The 14,846-nt window shown below is 46.9% G+C and overlaps 1 protein-coding gene across 5 annotated transcripts in view; it reads right to left on the bottom strand.

Annotated features, from left to right (window-relative positions):
* The window catches only part of FLT3LG (fms related receptor tyrosine kinase 3 ligand), an 823,185-nt gene that overhangs the window by 783,635 nt on the left and 24,704 nt on the right, over positions 1-14,846 (bottom strand). Inside the window, exon 1 of one of the 5 annotated variants that reach the window (XM_069200826.1) lies at positions 6,603-6,873. The exons of the other annotated variants lie outside the window; for them this stretch is intronic. The gene's annotated coding sequence lies outside the window, so the exon portion shown is untranslated. Of the gene's footprint in view, positions 1-6,602; positions 6,874-14,846 lie in introns of those variants that run through there. 5 annotated transcript variants of the gene reach the window in all.

Here is a 14,846-nt window from a genome sequence, read left to right as displayed (position 1 = left end):
AACCCATTCAGGGCTTAAATGGACTTGTGGCATCAGCATGCAGGGGGGGGGAGGATTAACACTACTGACCCCCTGCCTCCTAATCACCTGGAGCATTGGCCATATATGAACCAGGGGAGAGGGGCTGTGCAGAGAAGCTATGTCAGTGCCATTACATGCCCACACAGCCACAACTGGCCCCCTCATACACTGCTGCAGAACTAAAGTGGGGCGTCCCAGCAGAAGAGCGAGGACTGTTTTTCAAGGACACAGAGGCCCCTCGTGAAGCACTACCTAGAGGTTACATTGGACCCTGGAGGCTGTGCTGACAATCATTACCACATCTGGATGGGCCGCACTATATTTGGCCCTGCGTTGCCAGACACCGGCTCAAGGACCTGTGCGACAAATGCTGGGGAGCTGCTGGCAGAGTGTTTGGGCTTTCTCTTTACGCATGCCCAGAGGTCAGTGTACCTGCGTTTCCCTGAAGAGATCTGGCAAACACATATCTTGTGTGCTCAGGGAACACAACACGATTGTTAAACACTCTGAAAAAAGGAGATACTAACGATCCCTCCCAGTTACCAGATCACCCTCCAGCCGCTCGGGCAATGATGGACAGAGCAGGGGGGATTCCACAAGGGTAGCACGGTGGAGCAATGCTGGCTACCAACCTTCAGTCAATTCATGCGTCTAGAGAAGCACTTGAACTCATGATCGATACACTGGTCACCAACTTGGTACTGCTTCGAGTCGATAATAAATGACTCAGAGAGGGTCACCACTACTGGACAAACATTGGACGATCACAGCCAGTAAGTACATAATTTGCTGGAAAAAAATGTTAAAAATGGACACCAAGGTAAAGACACTAGAACTAAGGGCGGAAAAACGGTATAATAGAGCAAGATGCAATAACCTCCACATAATTGGTCCATCAGAGTGTATTAAGGGACTTGGATGTGATATGACTGCCTTCTTAGAGGGCTGGCTCCACACAGAGGTGGCCCCTGAGGGTCTCTCCCTATTCTAAGCCCTTGACCATGCACACCGGGTACCCTCTCGACCCCTGCTGCGGGTCCCCTACAAGTGGTGGCCAGAGTGCTGCACTTCAAAGGACCAAGATCACATTTTGACTCAGGCACGAGTGAAAAGAGATATCACCGTACAAAATCGGAGAGTCATGATAATGCCTGACTTCACCAGAGAAGTGCAACGGCAAAGGGCCTCATTCATAGATGGAAAGAAAAGCTCAGAAAGTTGGGCATTCCATATGCAATGCTGTTCCCTGCCTGGCTCAGCATGATGGATGACAATTCTCTACAGTTCTTTACATCACCCCCCCACCACAGGAATGGGACTGGGTAGAGCCGCTGTCTCGGGAGGGGGGGAATGGCTCGGCCAGGAGTATCCAGCAAAGCACTGAGGTCCCAAAGGCAGAGATCCCTTCCCCCTCCCCCCAGGGCCTGCGAGAGTACTAGAGGGCAGTGGAGGAGGTGTTGCAATTGGCAGGACAGGGTTGATTCCCCAATTGGAGGCAGGTGACAATGAGCCAGAAGAGTCAGACTAAGAACAAGCATCAGTCTCCTCACATATTTCAGATGCCTCTCTCCTACAGGCTACTCTGGATACAGCGGAGGAACTTATCTGAAGAACCTGCAGGAGAAGAGACGAGACACCCAAGGTTGGAACTGGACCTGCTTGAATGTCCCGTTAGCGTTATAATGATGAGCCCTGGCAACGGGGCAGATCACTCTACGTATCCTTTTTTCACTATATTACCTGGGAATTTGCAAGGTTGGAAGGGAGTTAATGCACTCTTTTTACTGGGATTGGGGAGTTGGGATGGACTCTGATTTCATGGACAATGTGGATATTATTAATATAATGTTATTTTTCATTATGGATTAATGGACAATGAATTTTGCACTGTATGTTTAAATTGTCAATCATATTAAATGAATGATTTTTAGGCTAAGATTGAGAATTAAGTCTATTTGAACAGATTAACTTGTTATTTTATGTTTAATAACAATACATGTGTGCAAATATTTAGTGTTGGGGAGTTGGGGTGTTAATGTTAAATGGGACTGGAAGATTCTGATGCCTCGTCAACCGTTATGCCCCCATTAAGATGGTTTGATACCATACTCCCCCCTGAACTGGGAGATCTGGACAATAGCTCCTGGTGATCGCAGTACGGCTCAGTCATGGTATCCCGTTTAACATACACATTTCTTAGTTGGAACGTCAGGAGCTTTAACAATATGACAAAAAGGTATAAGACATATGCATACTTATAAAGTCAGGGTGACCACATCGCCCTTTTACAAAAGACCCTCCTCACCCTCCCAGAGCGGGAGGCTCTCAACAGGCACTGGCAAGGACAGGTAAACGCCACAATCTACTAAGCCTTTGCCAGGGGAGTTTTGATTTGGATTCACCACAGGGTGCCATTTCAAAAGACAGGGAAACTCAGACCCTACAGACCCTAACTGGTGTCTGGCAGCCTTGCAGATCAGGATATTACCAATGTTGGGCTTTACGCTCCAAATTCTGACCAGGGGGACATTCTTCCAGTCGTTCTCCCACTTGATGACTCTACATCTCACAAACCCAATCATACTGGGGAGGGGAGAGGGGGGTGTTCAAAAGTGAGACGATCATTCTTACCCACCTCTGTGGGATTATCCTGTTATCAGGTTGGCACGGACATTCCAGGACTGGCAATAACAATGGGGCCTAGTAGACTCCAGGAGGTGACTGCAGCTAGGAACAGGGACTATTCATCCTTCTTGGGGCTTCATTACCTACAAGTTTGATTGGACACATTTCTCTGCTCAGGGATACATGCAAAGGTGCAGCATGCAGAATATCTACCGCATGGTTTGGGACCACAATCCAATAATACTAGCATTGCATGGGCAGAGAGAGCGGACCCGAATTCCAAACTGGTGTCTGCGGGTAGAGACAATAGAATCCCCGATATTTAAACAAACTATAGGGGAAGCCATTCCCAATTTACTTTGCAGAGAATGCCCATTCAACATAATTAGCACTGAGTGAGATGCCTTCAAGGTGTCGATGCCTTGCCAAAATAGTGAATGCTAAGCGCACCCAGCTGAGGGAGGTGGAAGTACAGGAACAAGCTTTGAGGAAGGTGGAGAGGACCAGTCCTGGAAATCCAGAACTGCAACCGCAGCTACTGGACACCAAAGAACGGCTAGCTGCATACAATGAGAAGCGTAGGTGCTTTGACCATCGCAAATATATGATTGGGGCTCATGCAGAGCATGACAAAGCCCTGTTCCCCAAAACTGGAATTAAGAGTCAGCACAAGGCGTAAATCTATATAACCAGGCTAAGGTAAACCAGCACTTTAAAGACTACTGTATGGATTTATACAGTCCACACACCCCCGCCCCCCAAACCTCCCCTCTCCCCACTGGGGCGCCACAGGAGAGCCTGAATGATTTCTCAAGAAGAGCAAAACTCCTGTTCTTAGATGCAGAAGACACAGACAACTTAAGAGGCCACATCACCTTGCAAGAAGTGTGGATGGCTGTTGGTCCATGGCATGAGGCACGGTGTCTGGAACTGATGGTTTCCTGGTGGAGTTCTATGCCACCTACACTGACAAACTAGTCCCTACTTTGGTGGACATATATACTGGTACCCAGGAGGCTGGTCTGCTGCCGACCACTACAGGTGAGGCTCTGGTAGCCCTGCTGCTCAAACGAGGGCGACCTCCTCAGGATGTCCTGGCATATCGGCCTTTATGTATGCTAAACATGGGTTACAAAATCCTGAGTAGAATATTGCCCTCCCTTCTCCTACCCCGCATGTCCAAACTTATAAATCCTGACAAGTTGAGGATGGGAGGTGGCTTTTTGTAATGGACCCGGCTGCTATACATAGCCCTGGCTGCACAGGTCAGCAGTAGCAAAGTGATCTCCAACTCCTATGTGGTGGAGAGAGGCACCAGGCAGGCTGCCCCTCGCTTCACTTTTGTTTGCCATTGGGGTTGAGCCATTGGCCGGCAGGGGGTGAACAGTTGGGTCCTTTCTTAGGTCTGAACAGGGGGGGGCACTCCACGACATCGCACGTTATGCTGATGGTATGATGTTGTTCCTTGCTGGGGCAGAGGAGGGCCTGCCTGGAGCAATACCGCTACTGGAGCAGTTTTTTTTTTTTTTTTAAACCGCTCTCGGCTTTAAATAAACTGGCAAAAATCACTTGTATTTCCCCTCACACACTGAGTGCGACCACCCAGGGACCAACATTGACTTCTATGAGAGGGAAACTGTATGAAATACCTTTGGGTCAAAATACATCACAGCACAGGAGACTAGTGTGACTTTCTGGAGAATCCTCCCCTTATCTTTGGCAGGATGCATAGAAGTTGCAAAAAATGGTGGCTCTCCATTCCCTGCTTTATTTTTTTGCCACTCTCCCAATAATAATCCCTTTTCAGATTCTTCAGGGAGATGTACTCTATATTAGTTGCACTTACTTGGGGAGCTGGCAGACGGAGGGTAGTCCTAACCAAAATACGCACACCTACAACCGAAGGGGGACTGGCCACACCTGATTTTGAGACATTTTACTTAGTGGTCCAAATCCAATGGCTGAACCAGGGGTTACACGCATGATTATGGCCTGGATGGGAGATCCCTGGGTGGGATACCAGGATTACATGATTTGCTCGAAGTTCTTTTGACTCCAAGATGCCCTATAATGGGGAGATCTATGGAATTACACACTGCTAGATACTGTTGGTGACAATACTTGCAACATATCCACACCCCAGGACACTACGCACTGGACCTTTCACTGCACCTCAAACAATAAGAGATTCAAAGGAGGCCATGGGAGCATAATGGAGTGGCCAACATATGGCATAACCAGAGTGGGCTAACTGTATAGAGACAGTGAATTACAGTCGTTTGCAGACCTCGGAGACGTCTGGACTACCCCAGGCCAGTTCCTGTAACACCGCACAGTGGCACTGTTGGTGCAGAGCCACTGGAGCCAGGAATCAACAGAACCCACAGTTCATCATACTAGCCGGGTTCTCTGCACGACCACGGGCAGTGCAAGGACGAGCAACCTACTGTACCAGGTACTTCGGACAAGTATTAATACCCCCCTTGAGGAACTGTGCATGAAACGGGAGGAGGACGCAACAGCTCCAATCCCTGAAGAGCAGTGGGTATCCTTCCTAACACAGCCTTTTGCTACCTCTCACAATGCCCAGTTTAAGCTTATAAACTTCTACTATATACACAAAGCCTACCTTACTTTGGGCAAACTCATGCGAACATTTGGAGCCCAGGACGTGAAATGTCCCAGGTGTGCGTAAGATGCTGCATATTGTGTGGAGCTGTGCTGGTTTGGATGAATACTGAGAAGGGTTGATAACACATATAATTGAGGTTACTGAGAGACAGCTACCTTATGGCATATTTACTGAGAGGATTCCCTCGCCCCACTAAATTTAAGACTACCAAATTCATAGACTTGGCCTTGATCCTTGCCAAAAAAAGAAATCACGCCGGATGGCAGCTACGAGCCCTCAGGTACACAAATGGAAGGCGGTCCTTACTATTTGGGAAACATATGAGAGCGCTGTACTGTTTCAAGAGGTGAGAGGAGGGTGCAGAATTATTGTACTTATTAAATGCCTGAAAAATCCCACAGCAAATCCCACAGATGAGTCCCCTGAGAGCTCCACGCGTTCCGAACCGGACCAAGGAGAAATCTAAACTCACTATTGGCTATACATGGAGATGGGGGGGTGAGACAAGCCCACACCAGGGTACCACAGACAGCAGCACATAACAGGACAGGGGGAACAAAGCATTATAGTTTTGACAAGGATAAGAGGCGTGGAAAGAAGCAGGGGGTTTCATTGTTAATGACTACGTTGATGCAAGTAATGAAACCAGAACGGGTTGTTTGCATATATGTGATATGCCAATCTAAACGGAAACTATGTTCATAAGTGGACCACTATACTTGTACTGGATTGGCACAGTACTTTGTAATATTGCTGCAAACCCGCATTCTGTGTTATTGTTGATAAAACCTAATAAAATGTATTTACAAAAAATGTGTGTATTGATGAAATATGTTATTTGATTATAGCTAATGGTGACTTTCTGGCAAAGTCAAAGAGTCTGTTTTATATAAGTTGATGTACTCACCACAAAGACAGTAGACATGCCCTTAATATTTTGGTGTTCTGACCCTTTGACAAAGCCTGTAGGTCTGCCAAACCGTCACCCTTTTATATTTGTACTTTAAGTTAAAATACCCTCATAAATTCAGTGAAAAAAAAACAAATGTTAAAGTGACGTTATAGTAAGGTGAAACTAACATTTTAATCTCCAAATACCACTGAAATACCACTGAAATTCAACAGTTACATTTAACTGAAGTAATTATAAATCACTCCCTTGCCATGCACTGCTTATGACCTGACATATTACAACACAGTCCCATGTCCCGTTACATCACTGATAACATCACTGATAACATCACTGATAACATCACTGATATCTGAAATGATATTTATGACAATGTCATGGGTCGGCCCGTACTCCGGACCGCGACCCGCTTACCGTTCCCAGTGAGAAGTGCCCCAGGGGCACTTCTATGAATGGAACTCTGAAGAGAGCAGCAGCGTCAAGTATAACTTCCAGGGTCGCGACCTTCATCAGAAGTAAAGGAACGCCAGAGGCAGGAACAGAGGAGAGGAAAGCGCGAGCGTCTCCCCAGAGGAGAGAGGAGGAATCAGCGGGACTCCCTCGAAAACGGAAGAATCAGGACCTGAAACTGAAAAAGAACCGCCGTCCGGAAGAAAGCAGAACCAACAAACCGGTGGACAGGAGCCAAGGAGACACGTCGAGCCCCACCCTGTACCGAGACCCACTGAAGAGCCCAGCCACGTTCCAGGAGGGACGTTGCTTCACAAGGTACAGGCTTATTTCCAAAGAGGGGCGGGGAATACTGAGAAGAAAGGGGAGAGGGGCGGAAGGATAGGAGGGAGAGAGACAGTAGATAACCCTTAAGAGAAAGGAAGGCTGGGGTACTTACAATGGAAAGACTCTCCCTGCAGAATGAATAGTAACCATGGTAAAAAGGGTATAGATGATACACCCACCTTGCATGATTCACACATAATGTTGTGTCTAGTCTTTGCTGTGCACCATTGGAAGAAGGGAGAAGAGTAAAGTACCCCACCCTCACTGGCCTACCCACCTACACCTCCCTGGTGTCCAAACCCCCTCCAATCCCAAATATTCACTTACCCAAATTTGTCCTTTGTTTTTCCTTAACCTGAGGAGCATCCACCAGACCAGGACAGGACTCTCCATAACACAGGACAGAGAAAAACCCTTGAGTTTCGGCGTGACAAGTTATAGAAAAGAAAACCAGAAAGAGACAAGAAAAATTGGACTCTAAGAGACAAGAATAAATATTCAAGAGACTAAGACACTTTACTGAAAATAAACTTCTCCTTCATTAAAACAGAATTTTTCTTAGTAAACTGGTGTTAATAAGATCCCACACCATTTCAGACAACAGCGTACGACGGGTGTTCGAGTTATAGTTAGTTACTACTCAAACTCTACCCATCCCTAAACCTAAAAAACTCCAAGCCACTCCTAAAAAACTACTCCAAAAACTAAAATAATAAATATTGATGTATAGTTACCATCTGCATTCAGACCGAAATGTCGCTCAAAGAAAATGTAATCTGCCTAAATGGCAAATCCGAAGCAAATGATTCGAAGTACTAATATGTCGATTTTAAAAACAACTGACAAAAGAATCAATGGTGGGGAAAGGTCAGATACATATAAATGTGTAAAACGATAGAATCTTCAGGGAATGTCCTTTTTTTCTCACATCATTGTATTACACAGTCAGTGATAAAGACTGTGTGGTTATTGTTAGGCCTAAGAGTTTTTCATATTAAGTTCAATAGAAACTCTGCACTCCACTACGGCAAACAACTGCTGAACCACATTACATCTCACCTGACATATTAGCACTTCTCGCAGAAGTGCACCTTTGCTTAGTTTGGTGGAAATCCGTTCGGTAGTTTTCGATAACAAGTGCTACAGAAAGTTGTTGGGTGGGGCTCAAAATGTTAGTTGAAGAAATAGCTAGACTATGAAATCACAGCTCAGAACTCTCCAAGGATAATACATTTTAGAAATAGACAAATCTCACCACAAGAAAAAGCATTTTGCTTCCCATCATCAATCCATGAATCATGGAACCTTAGAGGGTTCAGGGATCCAAGCAAAATGACAAACTGCAACTGAAACTTTTAGTTGTATCTGCCATTACAGGGTGCCAGGCACCAAAGACTTCTGAAAAAAGGGCATAAGGGGCCTAGAAGAATATCCCTCGACCTTGGTGTAGATGTGGGTCTAGGGTTGTTACAGACGCAGGTTTCCAGTCTTTGACTTTTAAGAGATAGCTTAATTCATGCTGTCAGTTGCGTTTTGTTTTCCTTCCAACTGACTAACAGAACGGAAAGTGTAGGAGCAGAACTGCGATACTGGGCAACTCTTCTATCATGCTGTTTTCATCCTGATTTCACGAGCCATGCAGCTGTACAACCCCTGGATTCTGCACGTGGTAGGAGGAGAGGTGGGTACAAGTCAGTGAATCATTTATGCTCGTTAGCTTCCCCTTTGTTTTAAAAAACTGAAGGAGTAGGTCGATAAGAAAGAACGATAAAAGCAGATGTTGAACGCACAACTGTCCTCACACTCAAACTGTAAGAACATATTCATGCTTTAAGATTCTTCTTTTTGTTTAAATAAAGCTTAGCTTATGAAACCACCCATGTCTACACGTCTGACTCAGCTACTTCAATGTATGTTAATAGTTCAAACAGCATATAAAGACTGCGCCATCTGCGTCTGGCAGAACATGCTGAGAAGCCGACGTGTTGTAGCTCTCCAGCTTAAATAAATGTAGCTCCACAACTGTGTTTGACTGCTGTCTCTCATTAATTAATAGATAAGTGTACCTGATGTGTGCATTCACAAACGCAATAATTTGTAAGTGAAACGTTAAGGGCTACAGCCTGGAAGGATATCCTGTGTGTGTGCTCCAGAGGAAGATAGGTAATGCCCTAAAGTAAAAGAAAACACGTTTTACTTGTGGTATTTGAAATACAAAGTAAATAAAATCAGTGTAAAACTTACTGATTAAGCACCTAATATTAATAGCCCTACTCCAAATACCGAAACTCAAACCAGTATCAGTCATTGTAGGAAAGTACCATCTTGCGTGGCATGTTACCCCCATATTTCACTGTATATGTGTTGTTTTAGTTGTATGTGTCACTGGGACCCTGCCAGCCAGGGCCCCAGTGCTCATAAGTGTGCCCTGTATGTGTTACCTCTGTTATGACTAACTGTCTCACTGAGGCTCTGCTAATCAGAACCTCAGTGGTTATGCTCTATAATTTCTTTCCAAATTGTCACTAACAGGCTAGTGACCAATTTAACCAATTTACATTGGCATACTGGAACACCCTTATAATTCCCTAGTATATGGTACTGAGGTACCCAGGGTATTGGGGTTCCAGGAGATCCCTATGGGCTGCAACATTTCTTTTGCCACACATAGGGAGCTCTGACAATTCTTACACAGGCCTGCCACTGCAGCCTGAGTGAAATAACATCCACGTTATTTCACAGCCATTTTACACTGCACTTAAGTAACTTATAAGTCACCTATATGTCTAACCTTTACCTGGTAAAGGTTGGGTGCTAAGTTACTTAGTGTGTGGGCACCCTGGCACTAGCCAAGGTGCCCCCACATTGTTCAGGGCCAATTCCCCGGACTTTGTGAGTGCGGGGACACCATTACACGTGTGCACCATACATAGGTCACTACCTATGTATAGCTTCACAATGGTAACTCCGAATATGGCCATGTAACATGTCTAAGATCACGGAATTGCCCCACCAATGCCATCCTGATATTGGGGAGACAATCCCATGATTCCCCGGGTCTCTAGCACAGACCCGGGTACTGCCAATCTGCCTTTCCCGGGGTTTCACTGCAGCTACTGCTGCTGCCAACCCCTGACAGGTTTCTGCCCTCCTGGGGTCCAGCCAGGCTTGGCCCAGGAAGGCAGAACAAAGGACTTCCTCAGAGAGAGGGTGTTACACCCTCTCCCTTTGGAATAAGATGTCAGGGCTGGGGAGGAGTAGCCTCCCCCAGCCTCTGGAAATGCTTTGATGGGCACAGATGGTGCCCATCTCTGCATAAGCCAGTCTACACGGGTTCAGGGATCCCTCAGCCCTGCTCTGGTGCGAAACTGGACAAAGGAAAGGGGAGTGACCACTCCCCTGACCTGCACCTCCCCTGGGAGGTGCCCAGAGCTCCTCCAGTGTGCTCCAGACCTCTGCCATCTTGGAAACAGAGGTGCTGCTGGCACACTGGACTGCTCGGAGTGGCCAGGGCCAGCAGGTGACGTCAGAGACTCCTTCTGATAGGCTCCTTCAGGTGTTGCTAGCCTATCCTCTCTCCTAGGTAGCCAAACCTCCTTTTCTGGCTATTTAGGGTCTCTGCTTTGGGGAATTCCTTAGATAACGAATGCAAGAGCTCATCAGAGTTCCTCTGCATCTCTCTCTTCACCTTCTGCCAAGGAATCGACTGCTGACCGCGCTGGAAGCCTGCAAAACTGCAACAAAGTAGCAAAGATGACTACTGCGACCTTGTAACGCTGATCCTGCCGCCTTCTCGACTGTTTTCCTGGTGGTGCATGCTGTGGGGGTAGTCTGCCTCCTCTCTGCACTAGAAGCTCCGAAGAAATCTCCCGTGGGTCGACGGAATCTTCCCCCTGCAACCACAGGCACCAAAGAACTGCATCACCGGTCCTCTGGGTCTCCTCTCAGCACGACGAGCGAGGTCCCTTGAACTCAGCAACTCTGTCCAAGTGACTCCCACAGTCCAGTGACTCTTCAGTCCAAGTTTGGTGGAGGTAAGTCCTTGCCTCCCCACGCTAGACTGCATTGCTGGGAACCGCGTGTTTTGCAGCTACTCCGGCTCCTGTGCACTCCTCGAGGATTTCCTTTGTGCACAGCCAAGCCTGGGTCCCCGGCACTCTAACCTGCATTGCACAACCTCCTGAGTTGTCCTCCGGCTTCGTGGGACCCTCTTGTGCAACTTCGGGTGAGCTCCGGTTCACTCCACTTCGTAGTGCCTGTTCCGGCACTTCTGCGGGTGCTGCTTGCTTCTGAGTGGGCTCTTTGTCTTGCTGGACGCCACCTCTGTCTCCTCACGCAATTGGCGACATCCTGGTCCCTCCTGGGCCACAGCAGCATCCAAAAACCCTAACCGCGACCTTTGCAGCTAGCAAGGCTTGTTGGCGGTCTTTCTGCACGGAAACACTTCTGCACGACTCTTCACGACGTGGGACATCCATCCTCCAAAGGGGAAGTTTCTAGCCCTTGTCGTTCTTGCAGAATCCACAGCTTCTACCATTCGGCGGCAGCTTCTTTGCACCCACAGCTGGCATTTCCTGGGCATCTGCCCACTCCCGACTTGATCGTGACTCTTGGACTTGGTCCCCTTGTTCCACAGGTACTCTCGCCAGGGAATCCATCATTGTTGCATTGCTGGTGTTGTTGTTTCTGGCAGAATTCCCCTATCACGACTTCTGTGCTCTTTGGGGAACTTAGGTGCACTTTGCACCCACTTTTCAGGGTCTTGGGGTGGGCTATTTTTCTAACCCTCACTGTTTTCTTACAGTCCCAGCGACCCTCTACAAGGTCACATAGGTTTGGGGTCCATTCGTGGGTCGCATTCCACTTCTAGAGTATATGGTTTGTGTTGCCCCTATCCCTATGTGCCCCCATTGCATTCTATTGTGACTATACATTGTTTGCACTGTTTTCTATTGCTATTACTGCATATTTTGGTATTGTGTACATATATCGTGTGTATATTTGCTATCCTCATACTGAGGGTACTCACTGAGATACTTTTGGCATATTGTCATAAAAATAAAGTACCTTTATTTTTAGTATATCTGTGTATTGTGTTTTCTTATGATATTGTGCATATGACACTAGTGGTACTGTAGGAGCTTCACTCGTCTCCTAGTTCAGCCTAAGCTGCTCTGCTAAGCTACCTTTTCTATCAGCCTAAGCTGCTAGACACCCCTCTACACTAATAAGGGATACCTGGGCCTAGTGCAAGGTGTAAGCACCCCTTGGTACTCACTACAAGCCAGTCCAGCCTCCTACAGTCATGTAATCTGCAGACATGCAATGAATCCATATAGAAGCGCAGTTGGGCAATGAAATATATAAACAAGCATTGGCAAAAACAATAGGCCTCGCCTATGCAAGAGCTATTGGTTTTGCCAATGTGTTTTAGCCATGCTGTATACCAGTGTGGCTGCTGTTCAGCATGGTTAAAAGTTAGTGCCATGAAGAAGAGTTGCATGGAGTGTCAGAGTGGAATGATGAAGAGTGGAGTAGAGATTTGTGGAGTGGCAGTGAGAGATGTGCATTGGAGTGGCATAGTGTAGAGTTGCGTAGAGTAGCATACGCCAGAGTGACGTAGAGTGGACTGGTGCAGAGTGTACTGGTACAGAGTGTTGCAGAGTATAGTGGCGTAGAGTGCAGTGGCATTGAGTGCAGTGGGACTGAATTTGGTGGCATACAATGCAGCGTCAGAGTAGAGTGGTGCAGTTGGTAAGAGTAGAGTAGGTAAGAGTGGTGCAGAGTGGAGTGGCGTAAAGTTAACCAATGTAGAGGGCGGTGGCGTAGAGTACAGTCAAGAGCCATAGAGTGCAGTGGTGTAGAGTGCAGAGTAGCCGAGTGGCACAGAAAGCAGTAGCACAGGGTGGTGCAGAATAGAGTATAGTATCATATAGTGCAGTGGCATAGAGTGCAGCAGCGTAGAGTCGAGTTCAGTGGTGGAAAGTGCAGTGTTGCAGAGCAGAGTGTCAAAGTGCAGTGGCAAAGAGTGGAGTAAAGTGGAATGGAGTAGAGTCACGTAGAGTACAGTGATGTAGAGTACAGTGCAGTGGTGTAGAGTGCAGTGCCAGAGCAGTTGTGGAGAGTGTACTGGCGGAGAGTGCAGTTGTTAGCAGTAGAGTCTCGTAGAGTGCAGGGTCATAGAGTGGAATAGTACAAAGCGGAGTAGAGTGCAATGGCATAGAGCAGATTGTTTCAGAGTGGAGTGGAGTGGTGGAGGCTAGAGTGACAGAGTGTGATGGCATAAAGTGGCATAGAGTGAGGTGGTGTAGAGTAGATTCAAGTGGCGTACAGTGGATTGGCGTAGAGTGCAGGGGCACAGAGTTAAGTGTTACAGAGTAAAGTGCATTGGGGTAGAGTGTACTGGCACAGAGTGTAGTGACAGAATTCAGTGTTGCGGACAGTCGTAGAGCACAGCAGCACAGAGTGGAGTTGTGCAGAGTAGAGGACGTACCGGAAGGGAACGAAAGGGAAGGTAAGTCAGAATAGGTATTTATAGGGAGTATATAGATGATAGGTAAGAAGGGGGAGAGAGAGAGAGAGAGAGAGAGAAAGATATATATATATATATGTTCCGGGTGCGTATGTGGACAGGAATGAATGTTAGGTCGTGATGATAGTCACCCTCAGCGTCTGGCCAGAGCAAGGTCAAAACCTAATGTGTCTTTATTATGATAGCTATACCCCACACTAGGACTGTTCTTCTATCTCAGTCCTTCCTTGTTTCCTCACCTCCCTACCCCCTCCCAGCTGCTCCCCTCTCCAACCCCTTTCTCTACGTCCCTACCCTCTCCCCTCCTGCCACCCTTCTCCCGTTTAAAGAACTGGCTGTCCTTCAGAAAGGACCGTACCTTGGTGAGCCACGTCCCTCCTGGGACGTGGCGGCTTTTCAGCGTGTCCTCCCTCGGTTCCTGGTTCTTCGCGCCTCCTGCGTCCCTCACACCGTCTGTGGGTTCTGCTCTTGTCCTGGGCTCCTCTTGGTCTTTTCTCCCCGTCTCCGTGGTTCTGTTCAGCTCGAAGTCGACCGCGTCCGGCTCCTCCGACGTGCTCTCTCGTCCGTCCTCTCTTTTTTTTTCTTTCCGAACCCGGAAATCCAGGTTCACGTCACTGACGCCGGCCCCCCGGTCGTCAGGGCAACGAGTGACGCTGATAGCGCGGCCGCGCGAACAGCGCCACTCGGATGCAGGAGCCGTGTCGAAAGACAACCGGCTACATGGTAATACACTGATATTACAGACAACAAACTTTCATTTGAAATGACCATTATATTTGCAAAGACATACAGTTTTACTAATTAAAATATACACTGCACACACGAAATGCATCACCTACTTTAATGATTGTTTTGATCATATAAAAGTATGTTTCCAACACACTTCACAAAAAACATAAAAATGTGCTTTATTGTGCATTCATAATACTAATAATATACTCTGTATTATTTAAATAGTTCATTTAAATGATGTAGTGTGCTAGAAAAAAAAACTCTTTAGTACCTCCACTATCCAGCAAGATTGTCACATAAATCCTCTCACTTTGAAGTTAGAGAAAGAAAAATAAACAAGCAACCTTGGAAGACTGTGCTTGGCATTTGACCTGGGTCTCTTAAAGTACAGGAAGGGAGAAGTCAGAAGGATTCAGTGAATAAGGATTTGGCAAGGGAAGTACAAGTACTGAACTCAACCTGGATTGAATAAAACAAATAAAGACAGAAACTAGAAAGCAAGAAAACATAAGTTACAAACCACAAAGCCAATGGCAACCAACGGGCAGAATGAATTCCTAGGTCAACTTCCTAAATGTCCCCAATATGTCTTTAGCAAACCAGACAGCAGGCTGCAA

The sequence above is a fragment of the Pleurodeles waltl genome, chromosome 7 (assembly GCF_031143425.1).
Source record: "Pleurodeles waltl isolate 20211129_DDA chromosome 7, aPleWal1.hap1.20221129, whole genome shotgun sequence".
NCBI classification, from domain to species: Eukaryota; Metazoa; Chordata; class Amphibia; order Caudata; family Salamandridae; genus Pleurodeles; species Pleurodeles waltl.
The sequence above is the reverse complement of the archived record's forward strand: the minus strand, read 5'-3'. Positions and strand labels throughout refer to the sequence as shown.